General features: G+C 41.1%; 1 non-coding gene across 1 annotated transcript; it reads right to left on the reverse strand.

Annotated features, from left to right (window-relative positions):
* Positions 1 to 18855: 18855 nt before the first annotated feature.
* LOC131503299 (U6 spliceosomal RNA) lies at positions 18856 to 18961 on the reverse strand. Its single transcript, XR_009257397.1, has one exon. It is a non-coding gene; the product is annotated as a U6 spliceosomal RNA (small nuclear RNA).
* Between the last annotated feature and the right edge of the window lie 1043 nt (positions 18962 to 20004).

Consider the following 20004-nt stretch of genomic DNA (forward strand, 5'->3'; position numbering starts at 1 on the left):
CATCAGAGTAGATTCTAACAGCTGCCTTTTGGCAGATCTGGGAGGCGTTTTTTTCCTCTTTTATTTCTATTGTAACTTATACATTTCAAAATAGTTTAAGACTCACAAGAAGTTTTGGAAATGGCAGAGGGTTCCTATGTGCCCTTCACTCAACTTCCCCCACAAATAATATCTTTTTCTAAAAAACATTTACTTATTGTGAGAGAGAGAGAGACAGAGAGCATGAGCGAGCTAGAGCGGGAGAGGGGCAGAGAGAGAGAGAGAGAGAGGAAGAGAGAGAATCCCAAGCAGGCTCCACACTGTCAGCGCAAAGTCTGATGTGAGGCTCGAACTCACAAATCATGAGATCGTGACGTGAGCACAAATCAGGAGTTGGTTGCTTAACTGACTGAGCCACTCAGGTGCTCCTTCCCACATATGATATCTTCAATAAACGTAATGCATTGTCAAAACAGGAAGTTGATGTTGGCACAATACTAACAACTCAAGTACTTTATTCAGATCTCACCAGTGTTCATCTGCACTTTGTGTGTGTGTGTGTGTGTGTGTGTGTGTGCGCGTCTGTGTGTGTAGTTTGATGAAATATTATCACATGTGTAGATTCAAGTAATTGTCATCAAAATCAAGATTCAGAATTCTCCTGTCACCACAAAGCAGCTTCCTCACGTTACCTCCTAGTGATGGTTCATTTTCCATGTCAACTTGACTGGGTCATGGGATGCCTCGATGTCTGGTTAGGCACTATTTCTGAGTCTCTGAGCCTATTTCCAGACGTTATTAACATGTGAATCTGTAGAATGAGAGTACTGCCCTCCCCACTGCGAGCAGGCATTAACCAGTCCATTGAGAGCCTGAATACAACAAACAGCTGAGGGAGGTAGACTTCCTTTCCTTCCCGTTTGCCTGTTTCAGCTGGGACACCAGTCTCCGGCCCTCGGACTGGGATTCACAAAATCAGCTTGCTTGGTTCTCAGGCCTTCAGACTTAGATTGAAATTAAACCACCAGCTTTCCTGGGTCACCAGTTTGCAGATGGAAGATTGGAAACTTTTCAGCCTCCAAAATCACAAGTCAATTCCTCATAATAAACATTATGACATTATGTATATATATACATACATGTATACACACACACACACACACACGCACGCACATCCTTTCGGTTCTGTTTCTCTGGAGAACCCTAACTAACACATCCTTTAATGGTTACACCCTTCCCCCAGCCCAAACACCCGACTACCATTAGTTTCTTCTCCAGCTCTATAACTTTGTCATTTTAAAATACTATGGTACATTAGATCATATAGTAATGTAACCTTGAGATTGGCTTTTTTCACTCAGCATAATGCCCTTGAGATCCATTCAAGGTGCTGCCTGCACCAATAACTTGCTCTTCTTCACTGCCAAATAGAATTTTATTGTATAGACGTGCTATTTGTTTATTCATTCACCAGTTGAAGGACATTTGGGTTGTTTCCAATTTTTGACTCTAACAATAAGGGATGCTATGAACAATAGTATACAGGATTTGAGGCAGACATAAGTTTTTCATTTCTCTGGATAAATGCCCAGAAGTACAATTACTGGATCATATTTTACTCATAGGCTTAGTTGTGTCTTTTTTTTTTTTTTTTTCAAAAAAACCTTTTTTTTTTTTTTCCCAGAGTGGCTCTGCCATTTTACATTCCCACCAGCAATGTTTGAGGGATCCATTTTCTCAGCATCCTTGCCAACATTTTGTTTGTCACTGTTTTTTGTTTTAGCTATTTTAATAGGTACGTAGTGAAACCACATTTAATTTCAATTTCCCTAAGAGCTAACGATATTGAACATCTTTTAATGCGCCTATTGTTCATCTATATATTCCCTTCAGTGAAATGTCTCTTCATGTCTTCGCTCATTTTCTAACTGTTGATTTTCTTTTTGTTGCATTTACAGATTTTAAAAATATATGTTGTAGACACAAGTCCTTTGTCCGATATGTGATTTGCAAATATTTTCTCCCAGTTTCTACCTTATCTTTTCATCCGTTTAATGGGGTTTTTCACCAAGTAAAAGATTTTTTTTTAAGCTTATTTGTTTATTTTGAGAGAGAAACTGGAGGAGGGGCACAGAGAGAGGGAGAGGGAGAGAATCCCAAGCGGGCTGTGTGCTGACAGCACAGAGCCCGATGTAGGGCTCCAACCCACAAACCTGAACCAGAATCGAGAGTTGGACGCTTAACCAACTGAGCCACCCAGGTGCCCCTCGAGATCTACTGTATTTTTTTTCTTTGATGGACCATGCTTTGGTCATGTCTATGAACTGTTGTCCTAAGAATAGGTCATGAAGATTTTTCTTCTATGTGGTCTTCTAAAATTTTCACATTTAAACCGATAATCCATTTCGAGTTAACTTTTGTAAAAATGTGGGGTTTAGGAGAAGGTTCATTTAGTACCTATGGATTTCCTGAATCTGGGGCTTGAGTATGATTAATATATACATGGGTTTTGAATAAAGCAAAGATGACAGAAGTAGGAGAATGGGCTGGGTAAGCAAAACCAAAAAGAAAAGGTTCTTTGCTTTTTTAATGTTTTTATTTATTTTTCAGACAGAGACAGAACACGAGTGAGGGAAGGGGAGAGAGAGAGGGAGACACAGAATCTAAAGCAGGCTCCAGGCTCTGAGCTGTTAGCACGGAGCCGGACGCGGGGCTCGAACCCAAGAACTGCATGATCATGACCTGAGCCGAAGTCGGAAGCTCAACTGACTGAGCCACCCAGGCTCCCCAAGTAAAGGCTCTTTAAAAAGTAATTTATCTAGAGGACTTTTGGTGTGTTAGCAATAGCTTACTGCACCTATACTGACACTTTCTTTCGTGAACACAGGGCAGACTCTGAGGGTGTGCAGCCAGTATAGTGACACAGCGCCCTATGCTCAGAGAGCCCTGACATACGGGGTTTAATGTGAATATTCTGAAACCCTGAATTTTATCTTTGAATTCCTGTTTTGTCAATACAGTCCGATGGGACAGTGGAGGATCTTTCTCGGGTTGAAGTCTCAGCTCATGTCTGGTTCTGTCACCCCACCTACACAGGATAGGTTCCCCATGGTTGCCTCCCCCCCTTGCTCCCCCCCAACACACAGCAACTACTGCCCCCTTTGCCCTTGGCAGGAGCCTAGGCCTGAGACAGTTAGGTTTGGGTGCACATGCCCTTGAAGCCTCCAGCTCTGCCTCTCTGGTCAGTTTAGTAGTCTTTAAGTTTTAGCAAGCACCTTTAGCCATGATTGATTAACTACACCTTTCTTTGCACATCTAGAGATCACGCACTGTTTCCTAGAGAGACTGGGAACCAAACCCTCTTGCACAACTTCCCCCTGGGGCACCAATACACAACCTCCGAGCACTGTGGTAATGTCTGTAGCTGGCACCATTGAGTGTGCACACAATCAAGAATTATTACAGGAAAATAAAAAAGAATTATTACAGGGGCCGGGGACGCAAGCTGGTGCGGCCACTCTGGAAAACAGGATGGAGGTTCCTGAAAAAGCTAAAAACGGAACTACCCTACGACCCAGCAATGGCACGACTAGGTATTTATCCGAGGGATACAGGTGTGCTGCTTCGAAGGGGCACATGCACCCCCAGGTTTACGGCAGCACTATCAACAGTAGCCAAAGTCTGGAAAGAGCCCAAATGTCCATCGACGGCTGAATGGATAAAGAAGGTGTGTTATATATATATACAATGGGGTATTACTTGGCAATCAAAAAGGATGAAATCTTGCCATTTGCAACTACATGGATGTAACTGGAGGGTATCGTGCTAAGTGAAATTAGTCAGAGAAAGACAAATATCATATGACTTCATTCATATGAGGACTTCAAGACACCAAAAAGATGAACATAATGGAAGGGAAGCAAAAATAATATAAAAACAGGGAGGGGGACAAAACAGAAGAGACTCGGGGCGCCTGGGTGGCGCAGTCGGTTAAGCGTCCGACTTCAGCCAGGTCACGATCTCGAGGTCCGTGAGTTCGAGCCCCGCGTCAGGCTCTGGGCTGATGGCTCGGAGCCTGGAGCCCGTTTCCGATTCTGTGTCTCCCTCTCTCTCTGCCCCTCCCCCGTTCATGCTCTGTCTCTCTCTGTCCCAAAAATAAATAAAAAATGTTGAAAAAAAAATTTTTTTTTAAATAAAAAAAAATTAAAAAAAAACAAAACAGAAGAGACTCTTCTTAATGTTTATTTATTTTTGAAGGAGAGAGAGACAGAGTGTGAGTGGGGGAGGGGCAGAGAGAGAGGGAGACACAGAATCTGAAGCAGGCTCCAGGCTCTGAGCTGTCAGCACAGAGCCTGACGCGGAGCTCGAACTCACAAACTGCGAGATCATGACCTGAGCCGAAGTCAGATGTTCAACCAACTGAGCCACCCAGGCGCCCCAAGAGACTCTTAAATATGGAGAACAAACTAAGGGTTACGGGAGGGGTCGTGGGAGGGGGGATGGGCTAAATGGGGAAGGGGCACTAAGGAATCTACTCCTGAAATCATTGCTGCACTAGATGCTAACTAATTTGGATGCAAATTAAAAAAAATAAAATTGAAAAAAAAATGAAAACTGAAAAAAAAAGAATTATTACAGGGGCGACTGGGTGGCTCAGGTGGTTGAGCATTTGACTTCGGTGCGGGTCATGATCTTGTGGGTCATGAACTTGTGGTTCATGGGTTCAAGACCTACATCAGGCTCTGTGCTGACAGCTTGGAGGCTGGAGCCTGCTTCAGATTTTGTCTCCCTGTCTTTCTCTCTGCCTCTCCCTCGCTTGTGTTCTCGCTCATAAATAAATAAATAAACTTAAAAAAAAAGAATTATCACAGACCACTGTAAGTGGTGCCCTAAAGTTCCTTTTAAAAAAAAAAAAAAGCTTACAGGGGCGCCTGGGTGGCGCAGTCGGTTAAGCGTCCGACTTCAGCCAGGTCACGATCTCGCGGTCCGTGAGTTCGAGCCCTGCGTCGGGCTCTGGGCTGATGGCTCGGAGCCTGGAGCCTGTTTCCGATTCTGTGTCTCCCTCTCTCTCTGCCCCTCCCCCGTTCATGCTCTGTCTCTCTCTGTCCCAAAAATAAATAAAAAACGTTGAAAAAAAAATTTAAAAAAAAAAAAAAAAAAAAAAAAAGCTTATTTCTTTATTTTGAAAGAGAGAGAAAGCACGAGTCAGGGAGGGGCAGAGAAGAAGGGGGAGTGAGAGAGGATCCCAAGTAGGCTCTGTGCTGTCACAACAGAGCCCAACTCGGGGCTCGAACCACTGAACTGTGAGATCATGACCTGAGCGAAATCAGATGCTTAACCAACTGAGCCACCCAGGGGGCCCCGGCCCTAAAGTTCCTTTAAAAATCTTTGGGCCGGGCAGAAACCTCAGAAATGGGTTTTGGACAAGAGTGCACCCTCCCCTCCAGGTGGCCAGCCTCCTGAAAAAAGCTCATATTCCTTTCCAGTCAAAACTCATCTCTCGTGTATTGCCTTTTGGAGCGATGAGCAGCCAGACTTGTTTTCTTCTGTAACACCCCATGCATCAAGTCACAAAGCACCTCTGGGAGCCTGGCCCCTCCTCTTTACAACATACTGCCCAAGGCACCACACTGTTAAAGGCCAATAAAAAGCACCAAGACAGGTTGAAGGAGCTTCTTCTTGGTGTTTGAGTAAGGGGCCCTACACTCTTGCTTTACATTAGGCCCCACAAAATATGTGGCCAGGCCAGTGTCAACATAGCAGCTTGTTTACTTAATTATGTTTTACAAAAATTCTTAGAACGTCCAAATTATAGTCGATAAAAGAATATAGGTCTATGACAGGCTCCATTATAACCCCCGACCGAGAGACTTCCGGATTGAACACAGGAGATAAAATTCGAGTGTCCCCACTTATTTCAAAAATCACCCGAAAGCTGAGGTATAAAAGAGAAACAGCAATACAAAGTACATGCGCAGAAAACGAAATGAAGACATTTTTGAAACCTCCAAACACAAAATAGAAGGAATGACTGCCAAGAGTAGTGAAGGTCGAACAGTATGCGGGAAGACGCAGACAGAGTGAGCCTGTGAATGCTGATCCCCAAAGAAAAACATGCACGGCGCACTCGTCCTTTGAATGTGGTATAAACTCCATCCAGACTCTTGTTTGCAGAACTGGAATGGAGTCAAAAGCTGGCAAAGGATAATTTCTCTAGACGGTATTTGGTTCTGGGAAGCCGAAAGGGGGGTAAATGAGAAATCAAACTGACAGTCATAGGAACAAAAAGCCGTGCGTCAGTAAAACAATGGACCAAGGGGAGACTGTCTTGCCAGCTGCTCTCCAGTGCAAACTGGGAGAAGGAATAAAAGCTTGCGGAGCTCACAAACTGTGAGCAGAAACCTTCCTAATAAGAAAAGGAACCCACCTCTTCTTCTACACCAATTTCCTGCATCTAATCTGTCTAAATTGCACCTGGACAAAGACACAATGTAAAAAGAGGAGGCAAAGATTTGTTTTTTAAGTTTATTTATTTTGAGAGAGAGTGAGCTGGGGAGGGCAGAGGGAGAAGGAGACAATCCCAAGCAGGCTCCGTGCTGTCAGTGCGGAGCCTGATGTGGGGCTCGAACCCATGAACCCTGAGATCATGAGCTGACCTGACTCAAAGTGGGACGCTTAACCGACAGAGCCACCAACGTGCCCCAGAACCAAAGATTTTTTTAAAAAGCAAATATTAGGGAGAACACTCATCAACAGCAACACAAAATGTCACCATGGAACTGATAAAAATGTGAAGGATACTCCCAAGAATTTTTTTCTTTTTCGTTTTTTTGCTCTCATTCTCTCTCTCTCTCTCTCTCTCTCTCTCTCTCTCTTTTTTTACATATGTATTTACTTTTGAGAGAGATAAACATAGCGTGAGCAGGGGAGGGGCAGAGAGAGAGAAGGAGACACAGAGTCTGAAGTAGTCTCCAGGCTCTGGGCAGTCAGCACAGAGCCCGACATGGGGCTTGAACTCATGAATGGTGAGATCATGACCTGAGCCAAAGTCGGACGCTTAACTGATTGAGCCACCCAAGCGCCCTTAGCTCTCTCTCTTTTTTAAAGTAGCTCCATGTCCACAGTGGGGCTTGAATTCCCAATCCTGAGATCGAGAGTCACATGATCTACCTACTGAGCTGGCCAGGCACCCCCCTCCCAAGAATTTTTTTAAAATACTAGTGCAATGATTGTTATTAAAACAAAACAAAAACAAAACAAAACAAAACTTCTCTCTCTGTCTCTCAAAAATAAAAAAACATTAAAGAAAATTTAGGGGCACCTGGGTGGCTCAGTCAGTTAAGCAAATGACTTTGGCTCAGGTCATGATCTCACGGTTTGTGGGTTCAAGCCCCGCATCGGGTTCTGTGCTGACAGCTCAGAGCCTGGAGCCTCCTTCGGATTCTGTGTCTCCCTCTCTCTCTGTTCCTCCACTGCTCATTCTCTGTCTCTCTCTGTCTCTCAAAAATGAATAAACGTTAAAAAAAAAAAAAAACTTAAAGAATAAATACAATAATCCAAAGAAATATGAAGTGCAGAATTCTGGAGAGAAATTAAAATGAAATAGTACATACTGAAATTAACATTAAAACTCAACTGTGGATGCTTTTTCCATTTCATGGCAAAACGGGCAATGGTGGTCTCCTTGTTATACTGTACTGCATTTTTGAAAGTTCCTAAGAGAGTAGATCTTAAAAGTTCTTGTCACAAGAAAAAAAATAGTAACTATATGCGGTGATAAATGTTAGCTAAACTTCTCGTGGTAATCATTTTGCAATATATATGTGTATCAAATCATTATGTTGTACACATAAAACTATTACAATGTTATATGTCAGTCATATCTCAAAAATGTGAAATTAAAAACAGCACAAAGGATAATGGACATTGCTGAAGATAAGGCAGCAGATGTCTACAAAAAGTTAAGAAAAGCTTGTAAAATGGTGGGGTGCTTGGGTGGCTCAGTCGGTTGAGCATGTGAGTCTTGATTTCAGCTCAGGTCATGATCTCACAGTGGGTGAATTCGAGCCCCATGGTGGGGCTCCATACTGTCAGCTGGGGCTCCAAGTGGAGCCTGCTTGGGATTGTCTCTCTCTCTCTCTCTCTCTCTCACTCTCACTCTCTCACTGCCTCTCCCTTGCTGAAGCTCTCTCTTCTGCCTTTCTTTCTCAAAATAAATAAAATAAACTTAAAAAAAATTTAAAAAGTTTGTAAAATGGAATGGATATATATGTGACCATATACATATATATATATATATACATATATATGTGACCATATACATTATATATATATATATATATATATATATATATATAAAGCTAAAACACACACATATATATGTAACAAATTTTCTTAACTTATAGCAGCTATAACAACAATGAACATTTGTTTTCCTTAGCTTCTGTATGTTGAATTCAGGAGCATCTGAATTCTAAGGAATTGAGTTAAGAGGTCAGTTGAGATTCCAGTCCTATAAAGGCTTGAAATGGCCTAGAATACCCACGGCCCAAGTAACTCACTTGCCTGGATGGAAAATTAGTGTTAGTTGTTGTTGGAAGGTCTCAGTTACTCCCTCTGTGATCCTATCCATGAGTTGTTTGCCTTTACAATGTGTTGACTGCCTTTCCCAGAGTGAGTGACCCAAGAAATCAAGTCAGAAGGAACAAGGAACATCACTGCCACCACACTGTGGTCACTAAAAGTGAGGGATCAAGGCCAGCTCGAAATCAAACGGACTAGAAATTAGGTAAGCTTTACCTTTGGAAGGGAGGAGTGTCAAAGATTCAAGGACTTATTTTAAAACCATCACAATATGCAAAACTTGTGGTATTTTTTATATTTTATTTTATTTTTTTTTGAGAGAGTGTAAGCCAGGGAAGGGCATGGAGACAGGGACAGAGGATCTGAAGCAGACCCTACGCTGACAGCAGCGAGCCCAGTGTGGGGCTTGAACTCCCAAACTGTGAGATCATGACCTGAGCTAAAGTCAGACGCTCAACCGACTGGGCCACTCAGGTGCCCCCAAATTCCTATTACTTTATTTCATTGTATTTTAGATTTTATTTTTAAGTAATCTCCACACCCAACATGGGGCTCAAACTCACGACCCTGAGATCAAGAGTCACATGCCCTACTGACTGAGCCAGCCAGGGGCCCTTGTTTTTTTCTGTATTATTTTAAAATATAACTGTAAAAATAAAACATTTATCAGGAAAACTTTCCAGAAATCGAACAAAACTTGAATCTCTAAATCAAAGGGGCATACTATGTCTCTTAAAAAAATGAAACAGAACAGTGAACATCTTATGGGAGCCTTAATAATTTAATGGATTCTAATCGTTCTTTGGGCAAGAGATAAAAATTCAACTTGCTCATAAGGGGAAAATAAATCACACTGCCCTCCAGTTTTGGTTTTTCTTTTTTTCACAAAGAGAGTCAAATTTAGTAGACGTAGAACAATCCCGCAGAAAGAAAACTAGGTACAAGTGTTTTAGAAACAGACAATTTATATTTCGAGATTAAAGCAACCGAAAATATACCTCTGAACGGAAAATAACTCAGAGAATATGAATCCCATGAATCCTCCTTGAAGCAGCAATCACTGCCTATAGTTGACGAGTGGCGATGGTGTCTAGAAAAGTGTCTATTTTATAAGCCCTTGAAACTATCCAAAAGATATGCTTACAAAAGTTAAAAAAAAGTAGAGGAAGGCTGAAGGTCCGATAAGCATTCTGATTTGCTTACTTTTTATAGTCAAAATCAAAGAGATTACTTCTCTCAATAAAGCAGCAGAGGGGTGCCTGGCTGGCTCGGTCAGTAAAGCGTGCAACTCTTGATCTTGGGGTCGTGAGTTCAAGCCCCATGTTGGGCCCGGAGTCTACTTAACAAATAAAGTAGCATCGATTTAAGCACATTAAAAGGTACAAAAAAGATCAGTATGACACCTAATGCACAGCAACAAAATAAAAAAATCAACAAGTGGAACTATGTCAAACTATGAAGCTGCTGTGCAGCAAAAGAAACAAAAATGAAAAGGAGAAAATATTTGCAAATTAGATATCTCATCAGGGGTTAATATCCAAGATATAAGGAACTGCTACAACTTAACAGCAATTAACTGATTAATTAATAATGCAATTGAAAACATGGGCAAAAGGCCTAGTTTTCCCAAAGATATTCAGAGGAACGATAGAGCCGTGAAAAGGTGCTCATGACCACTAATCGTGAAGAAAATGAAATCCAAGCCACAATGAGATATTAACCCATTCCTACCTGTGTCTGCACCCTGTGTACTACTGGCGGGAATGCAAACTGGTACAGCTACTGTGGAAAACAGTATAGAGATCCCCCCCCCAAGTTAAAAATAGAACTACCTTATGACCCAGAAACCCCACTTCTGGGTATATATCCAAAGGAAATGAAGGCACTATGTCAAACAGATATTTGCACTCCTATGTTTATGGCAGCCTGTTTTACAAAAGCCAAGCCATGGAAATGACCTCTGTGTCCATCGACAGATGAATGAATAAAAAAAGAAAGTGAGATACACACACACACACACACACACACACATATATATATAATGGAATATTATTCAGCCATAAGAAAAGGAAATCCTGTTTGCAACAACATGAATGGATTTCGAGGGCATTATCGTAAGTGAAATAAGTCAGACAGAGAAAGACCAATACCGTATGATCTCACTTACATGTGGAATCATCACACTCCTAGAAAAATAATAGAATGGTGGCTGCCAGGGGCTAGGGGTAGGGGAAATGAGATGTTGGTCGAAGAATACAAACTTTCAGTTATAAGATGAGTAAATTCTGGAATCTAAAGTACAGCATGGCGACTATAGTTAATAATTCCGTGTTGTATACTTGGAAGTTGCTATCAGAATACGCCTTTAATATTCTCACCAAAACGACAACAATACGGTGATTATGTGAGCTCAAGAATGTATTAACTACTCTCACTGCGGTAAACACTTCACAATAAATATGTGGACCCCATCCTCACACTGAATAAACTTACACAGCATTATATGACAAACATATCTCAATAAATCTAGAAAATACAGTGTAGCGAATGTCTCCCAGTTACTGCATTTTTTTTTTTTTAATTTAAGCCTTGGGTCAAATTAGTAAACAACACTGAACTTGTATTTAGAGTGCAATTATGATAAAAATGCTACATCAAAGAACATATGGAGATACAGCTGAACAAGTGCCAGAGGAAAATGCACAGACTTAAATGTTAATAACAAGAAAGAAGGAGGTCGCCTTCCGGCGTCTGGGCCCGCGTGCACAGAGCTGGGAAATCACCTCTCCTACCCTCACAAGAGGAACGAAGCTGAACAAACAGAAAGCGACAACTGTCCTTAGATCCATCACAGACACAATGTCGCGCGGCAAACCACACACCCCAAGTTAGAAAGACAGGCGGATTCGGAGGATCACAGGTTACCGGAGGCTAAGGTCAGGGGTAGAAGCCTGCTGCTGGAGCCAGTCCAGGAAAAGGTAAAGTCTCCTTGACGAATCGCTGGAGGCTCCGTGCGGAAAAAAGTCTGCCAGGGGACCGCCCCGCTCCCGCTCCCGTGCGTTTCTACCTCCAGGAACCCCACCGGGTTCTCGCAGTGATGACGGGAGAAAAATCCCTGTGCTTCAGGAAGGAGCAGGAGAAAAGTAGCTATTTTGAAAGATGCCCAGAGCATTCTGTTCTTAACAAGCCTCCCCTCGAGAAAAACAATTTTATCGGGGCCTTACCTACTGGGATTTTACCGGAGCCTAACTGATGGGGGGGAAAGGGAAATAGCCAAGCCCGGCGGCAGGCTCTAACCTTCAGATGAGAAAGGGTAATGCCTGCCTCTAGCCCCGGCTAGTCTTCCTGTCTTGAGGGGAGGGGGTGGCCGACTGGCGAGTATGAGTGACAGCCACAGCCCCGGGGGCACGGGCCTTACTGAAAAGCCCAGACTTAATCACACAACCTAGGATGCTTCCCCTCCCCTAGGCCCGACCACCACATCGATACAACTCCTGTCTCATAAGGGAGGAATACGGCAGAAGCAACTGCGTGTCTCAGATTTTATTTAAGAAGTCTCTAGGGAAAGCCAAAGACAACAGGGGAGACAAAAAAAGAGAGAGACAGAGAGAGAGAACAGCTCGGGAAATTTTAGCTTCTGACAACTGCGGCTACCGCAAATAGGAAACACAGTCTAACTCTCCCAGTTAGATAAATATAAATCCTCATTCTAAGTCTTTGTTTACCTCAGTTCCTTTTACCCACTACAGTGTGTTTGCCTTAAAACAAAACAAAACAAAACAAAACAAAACAAAACAAAACAAGGGGCCCCCTGGGTGGCTCAATGGGTTAAGACTCTGACTTTGGTTCAGGTCATGATCTCACAGTTCATGGGTTCGAGCCCTGCATCGGGCTCTGCGCTGACAGTGTGCAGCCTGCTTGGGATTCATTCTCTCTCTCTCTCTCTCTCTCTCTCTCTCTCTCTCTCGTCTCTCCTCCGCTCTCTCTGTTTCTCTCAAACAGAGATTCTGTTTCTTTAAATGATTAAAGAAATAATCATTTAAATAGTTTAAAAAATTACAAGGCGTATTAAAACACAAAAGACATAGTTTGAAGAGACAGAGTGAGCATGAGCACCAGACTCCGAGATGGCAGAGAAGCTGGAATTATCAGACCGGGAATTTTATTTTATGTATTTATTTTTTTGAAATATAATAGGCTATATAAATGAACAGAAAATAGAAAAACAATTGAAGCAATAATTAAAGCAAAGACTTGCTATTCTATTTTTTTAGACATTATTTTTTTATTTTTTTTAACATTTATTCATTTTTGAGAGAGAGACAGAGTGCAAGCAGGGGAGGGGCAGAGACAGAGAGAGACAGACTGACAGACAGACAGAATCCAAAACAGGTTTCCGGCTCTGAGCTGTCAGCACAGAGCCCGACGTGGGGTTCGAACTCATTAACTGTGAGATCATGATCTGAGCCCAAGTCAGACACTCAACCGACTTGGCCACCCAGGCACCCCAACATTATTCCTGTTTTTAAAAAATGTTTGTTTATTTTTGAGAGGGGGAAGAAGGGGCAGAGACAGAGGGGAGACAGAGGATTGGGCTCTGTGCTGTCAGCAGAGAGCCTGATGCAAGCAAGGCTCGAACTCACAAACCACAAGATAGTGACTTAGGCCAAAGTCAGAAGATTAACCGACTGAGCCACCCAGGGTTCCCAAGACTTGCTCTTCTAGAAAATAGTCAAGAAAACAATATATCATTAAGTGACTTAAAGAAAGCACAAACATACAAAATGAAGGTTAATTATCAGAAAACAACCATCGTACAAGATAAGAAACACAAGTGACTACTTTTGAAAATGTCATGCACGTACATGTTTTCAGCCATTATTTCTTCAAATAAGTTTTCTGACCCTTCTCTCTTCTCCTTCTGGAACTCCTATAATGAGAACATCACTCGGCTTGATTTTGTCCCATGAGTCCCTTGAGCTATTTTCACTTTATAAAATTCTTTTTCCATTTTGCTGCACTGTTGGAGGGAACTGCTCAGCCCTGTCTTTGACTTCACTGATCCTTTTTTGTGCTTCCTCTTGTCTGCTGGCAAACCCCTCTAGTGTATTTTTCAGTTCAATCGTTGTACTCTTTGCTCTGTTTGGAATGTTCCTGTATTTCCTCTTTGTTCAAGTTCTCCCTGTGTTTATCCATTCTTCTCCCAAATTTGGTGAGCATCTCTATGACTATTACTTTGAACCCTTTATTAGGTGAATTATATATCTTCATTTCATTAAGGTTATTTTTCTGAGGTCTTATCTTGTTCTTTCATGTGGAATATATTCCTCTGTTTCCTCATTTAGCTTGACTCTCTGTATTGGTTTCTATGCATTAGATGAAACAGCCATCTCTCTTTGAAGAGAGAGAACCTCTCTTTGAATCCTCTTTGAAGGGTTGGCCTTGCATAAGAGATGAACTTTAGAGTTCAACCCTACTCTCAAAGCTTTGCTTGTCTCTCAAAGCTTTGGGATTGTTCACGTAGCCCATTTTATTTTTAATAGCTCCCAGTATTTGGGCAGGGGAGGGGGTGCGGTGTCAAGATCAGTCAATGTCCCAAAGTACCGAGGTTCAAGCTGATTGGAAGCCAGACCCTTAGGCGCTAGCTTTATTTATTTTTTATTTTTTAAGATTTATTCATTCTTCAGAGACAGAGAGAGACAGAGTATGAGTCAGGGAGGGGCAGAGAGAGAGGGAAACACACAATCCGAAGCAGGGTCCAGGTTCTGAGGTGTCAGCACAGAGCCCAACATGGGGCTCGAACTCATCAACTGTAAGACCATGACCTGAGCTGAAGTCGGACGCTTAACTGACTGGGCCACTCAGGCGCCCCTTAGGCAACAGCTTTTAAAGAATCCAAATATATAGGGTCCTGTGGGACCACAAGTATAAGCTCTGCTGGCCATCAGAACTCTTAAAAGATCAGAACAATATTATCAACTTTTATGACTTAGGTGACCTTTGTGTAACAGTATACTCAACATTTGCAGAATATATTTTCCTTTCAACTACACATGGTACAGTCCCCAAGACTGGCCCCAAAAAGTCTCAATACATTTGAAAGGACCAACATCATCTAGAGTAAGTTCTCTGACTACAACTGAATTAAATTAGAAATAAAAGAACGAAATCTAAAAGCACACTCCTAAATAATCCATGGATCATAGAAAAAAAATCATAAAGAAAGTTAGAAAATATTTTGAACTAAATGACAGTACAAATACAATACATCAAAATATGTAGGACACAGATAATGTAGCATTAAAAGAAAATATGTAATTATAATGCTTATATATCAGAAAATAATGGCCTCCATTCAATGACCTAAAATTCCATCTTAAAAAGTTAGAAAAAGAAGAGCATTGTAAAGCCAAAGTGAAGAGATGGGACAGAATAATAAAGATAATACCAGTTATAAATGAAATTGAAAACAGATAACCAATAGAGAAAATTAACAAAGATGGCTAATGGCTATGGATTTCTTTCTGGAGGAAAGAACATGTTCTAAAATTAGATAGTGTTCATATTGTATATTTCTGCAAGTACCCTAAAAACATTAATTGCACATTAAAAAAAATTTTTTAACGTTTATTTTTGAGAGAGACAGAGCGCGAGCAGGGGAGGGGCAGAGAAAGAGAGAGACAGAATCTGAAGCAGGCTCCAGGCTCTGAGCTGTCAGCACAGAGCCCCATGTGGGGCTCAAATTCACCAACCTCAAGATCATGACCTGAGCTGAAGTCAGACCCTAACCAACTGAGCCACCCAGGTGCCCCTTAATTGCACATTTTAAATAGGTAAAAAGCATGGTATGTGGCTTATATCTCAACTAAAGCTTTTTTAAATTGGTTATGGTTACTAGAAAAGATCAAAAAGTAAAATAAACTCATAGATTTCTCAAAGAAAGGAGAGAAATTACTAACATCAGCAACGAAAGGGATTATAAACATAGATCCCACAGCCATAAAATAATGCTAATGGATTTGACAAATAGATGAAATAGACAAGTTCCTTACAAAATGATACTTAACAAAACTGACACTTTTTTAAAGTTTGAGAGAGAAAGAGAGAGAGCGAGTGAGCACAAGTGTGCGTGTGCTAGCAAGTGGGAGAGGGGCAGAGAGAGTGGAAGAGAGAGAATCCCAAGTAAATGAATTCATTATTAGAAATTTTTCACAAAAAAATCTGAGACCTATTTCAAAACCTCTCAAACATTTAAGGAAGAAACAAAGCCAATCTTGCTGAAACTCCTAGAAATGAGGAGGAAACATTGCTTCTTGACATGTGTGTGTGTGTGTGTGTGTGTGTGTGTGTGTGTTTAATTTTAGAGAGAGAGCATGAGTAAGGGAGAGGGGCAGAGGGAGGGAGGGAGCGGGAGAGAGAGAGAGAGAGAAAGAGAGAGAGAGAGAGAGAGAGAGAGAGAGAGAGAGAATCCCAAGCAGGCCCCACACTTAACATAGAGTTCAGTGTGGGACTGGATCCCACAGATCATGACCTGAGCGGAAATCAAGAGTTGGACGCTCAACAGACTGAGGCGCCTGGGGGCCCCCACATCTTGACATGTTATGAGACTAGGGTAAAACTAACACCAAAACCAGGCAAAGACATTACAACAAAAGAAGACTATCAAGTAATGTTCTTCATGAACAGGAAGACTCTCAAAAATATTAGCGAAACAGGGGCACCTGGGTGGCTCAGTCGGTTAAGCGTCTGACTTTGGCTTAGGTCGTGATCTCACAGTTCGTGAGTTCAAGCCCCACATCGGGCTCTATGCTGACAGCTCCGAGCCTGGATCCTGCTTTGGATTTTGTGTCTCCCCCTCTCTCTGCCCTTCCCCGGCTCATGCTCTCTCTGTCTCTCAACAGTAAATAAACGTTAAAAAAAAATATTAGCGAAACAAATCCAATAATATATAAAAAGTGTAATATGGAACGACCATGTAAGATTTAGCTCATAAAATCAAGGTATAAATACAACTTAAAAAAAATTTTTTTTAATGTTTATTTTTGAGAGACAGAGACAGAGACAGACAGAGTGTGAGTCAGGGAGGGGCAGAGAGAGGGAGCCACAGAATCCAAAGCAGGCTCCAGGCTCCAAGCTGTTAGCACAGAGTCCGACATGGGGCTCGAACCCACAAACCGTGAGATCGTGACCTGAGCCAAAGTTAGATGTTTAATGGACTGAGCCACCCAGGTACCCCTGGTAGGTATATATAACTTTTGAAAATCAATCTAAACCATTCACAGTTTAACAGTAATATTCTAGATCTTGACAGAACTTTGGGTTACACAAATGTTGTATTTGTCAAACACTTAACATGGCTGCATTTCCTTTCATGTAAGTTTTGCTTCACATTTTAAAAAATCCTATAAACAAGTACTAAAGTCTAGTTAATGCTATGCATACTGAATTCTTTAGGGTAAAGTTTACTAACGTCCACAGCTTACTTTGAAATGCATTACAATTTTTTAGATTACTAGAGAGATATATGAATGGATATTTTTACTTTGAAATGCATTAAAATTTTTTTTAGATTACTAGAGAGATATATGGATAGATATTTGATAGAGCAAATATAGTAAAATGTAAAGGGTAGAATGTATGACTTATCTACGGGAGTTTAGGTATGTTTGAAACTTATTATAACAATATGCTAGGAAAAAAGAATGACATAAATCTTTAAAAATACTATTGAGAGATATAGAATAATGCTTGCATGATTCATAAGGCATACCATGTTTTTGAGTAGGTAAACACACTGCATAAACACATCGCTTTTCTCAAAGTAAGAGATAACTAGCAAAGTGGATTCTATAATCCATATTTTAAAAAGTGGGGCACCTGGTCATGATCTCACGGTTCATCGGTTCGAGCCCCGTAGTGGGCTCTCTCTGCTGTCAGCATAGATCCTCTGTCTCCTTCTCTCTCTGCTCTTCCCCCTTTCACTCTCTCTCAAAAAAAATAAATAAATAAATAAACATTTTTTTTAAGTAAAAAAAAAGGAGGAGGAAGAGGAGAACTAATCTTAACAAATATTCAAACACATTATAAGCTTTTTAATAATTTAAAGCGTATGATTCTGGCTCATGGGCAGCTCAATAGCATAGAATACACAATTGAGCTATATATGCAAATGGACACAGGAGATTTTTTTTTTTATGATACATTGCCATGTTTGTGGATAGAAATCAATTATTCAATACACGGTTCGGTGTCCCCTGGGTAAATGTCTGGAAAAAAATTAGGTTAGATCTCTTCCTCATGCTTTATTATTATTTTTAATGTTATTTCCTTTGAGAGAGTATGTGCACGTGTGGGGCAGGGGCAGAGAGAGAGAGAGAGAGAGAGAGAGAGAGAGAATCCCAAGCAGGCTCCATGCCACCAGCACACAGCTGAACATGGGGCTCGATGACACGAACCATGAGACCATGACCTGAGCCAAAATCCAGAGTTGGATGCTTAACAGACTGAGCCCCCCAGGTGCCCCTCTTCCTTACACTTTAAACCAAAATAAATTAATTCCACATGTAGCAAATATTTAAAAATAATCAAGTCATAAATATTCCAGAAGAAACTATGGAATGTTTTTCAGTAATTACAGGGTAGAGAAGGCTCGTAGTAGTAACACAAAACCTAGAGGTCACCAAAAAAAAGATCATTAAAATACTACATTAAAATAAAGTCCATGGTAAGGAACACAGTAAACAAAGTCAAAAGAAATAGAAAAATATTAAAAAAAATTTTTAAATATTTGTAACACGTTATAAATGGCCATTTCACGTTATAAATGGCTTGCGTTCACACATAAAGAAAGCTTAAAAACTCAGGAGAAAATTAAGCGAAGGATTCCAATAGACAAGATAGAAACAGACTGAGTAAAGGAATGGAAATGAATGATTTTAAGGTGTCCTCAGAACTTGCTCTATGATCTCTTCCATATTTACTGCTGATGCCCAATACCACTTGGATAGATATTTCCTAGCGTAGTTCTTTGCTTTGCGCTTCCACTTAAAATTGGGTCTAAATCCAAATGTCGGCCAATGCCTAGAACTGTGCTGTTCAAGCGGGCAACCACTATCCCCTATGTAACTATTTATATTTAACTTAATTAAATTTAGAAGTTAGTTCTTCAGTCATACTAGCTCTGTTTCAATAGTCACATGTGGCTAGGGGCTCTGTATTGGATAATGCAGACATAGAACATTTGATTATCGCAGAAACTTCTACGGCGTTCTTTTTGCTTTTTGTTTTTTAATTTTAAAACACGGAAGCTCCTCGAATTCGCGTGTCATCCTTGGCGGGGGCCTTGCCGACCTTCTCTGTATCGTTCCAGTGTTAGTATATGTGCTGCCCACGTGAGCACGGAGCACATACAGTTCTGATGTAGAGCCCAAACCGCAGAATCTTGCTCACTACACCTGAATACGTGTCAGATTCCCTGGAGAAGTTTATTCAAAATATCAACTTCCATCTCACACGTAAACGGCACGCCGCTGTTTAAAACCTGCCAATGGTTCTTTATCACTTAGATCAAGGGTAGACAAATTATGACCCCTGTGTCAAATCTAGCCCATTGCCTTTTTTTTTTTTTTTTTTTTTTTTTTGCCAGTAAGATTCTACTGGAACGCAGCCATGACCATTCATTTACTTATTATTCGTTGCTGCTTTTGAACCCAAGGGTAGAATTGAGGCAGAAATGAGTAATTGCAAGACAGAAGGTAGGGCCAACAAAGCACTATTTACTACCTGGCCCTTTGCAAAACAAAACAAAACACAACACCAACACAAAAAACGGTTGTTGATCCTTGACTTACAGGATAAAGTCTAAACGTTGGCCTGACCTGCACAGGTAGTATCTAAGGTCTCACAAAATTTAGCCACTGCCTCTCGTTTCATGTCATGACCCAGCAATAACTAACCCATTTTGGTATCTTAGTACTTTCCTCTGTGCCCTATTTATACCATGTCTCTTATGTAGTGTCCAACATCCTGACTTTCCTTCTGTCCTACACCACAAGGATTAGGGGGGAAAAAAGGGAAAAGGAGGGTGCTTTGGCTGGCTCAGTCGGTAGAGCATGTGCCTTGATCTCTGGGTTGTGAGTTCAAGCCCCATGTCGGGTGTAGAGATTACAAAATTAAATTTTAAAAAATAAAAAAAAAATTTAAAGGAATTTTTTAAAGAATTAAAAAAATGTTTAAAGGAAAAAGAACAAAAGGAAAACCATACTCTTTCATGTCTTCAGTCTCTGACCACTAATTTTCGTGGCCCGTGCCAATTGTTATGGACAAAGAAAGTGGGTTCCTTACCAGGACAGATCCAGAGTCTTAATTTTTTTTAGGCATCTCTGCTTTTCTACATATATGATGAAATGTACTTTGTCTATCACTTCCATACATACTTTGGTC

The sequence above is a fragment of the Neofelis nebulosa genome, chromosome X, assembly GCF_028018385.1.
Source record: "Neofelis nebulosa isolate mNeoNeb1 chromosome X, mNeoNeb1.pri, whole genome shotgun sequence".
Taxonomy (NCBI): domain Eukaryota; kingdom Metazoa; phylum Chordata; class Mammalia; order Carnivora; family Felidae; genus Neofelis; species Neofelis nebulosa.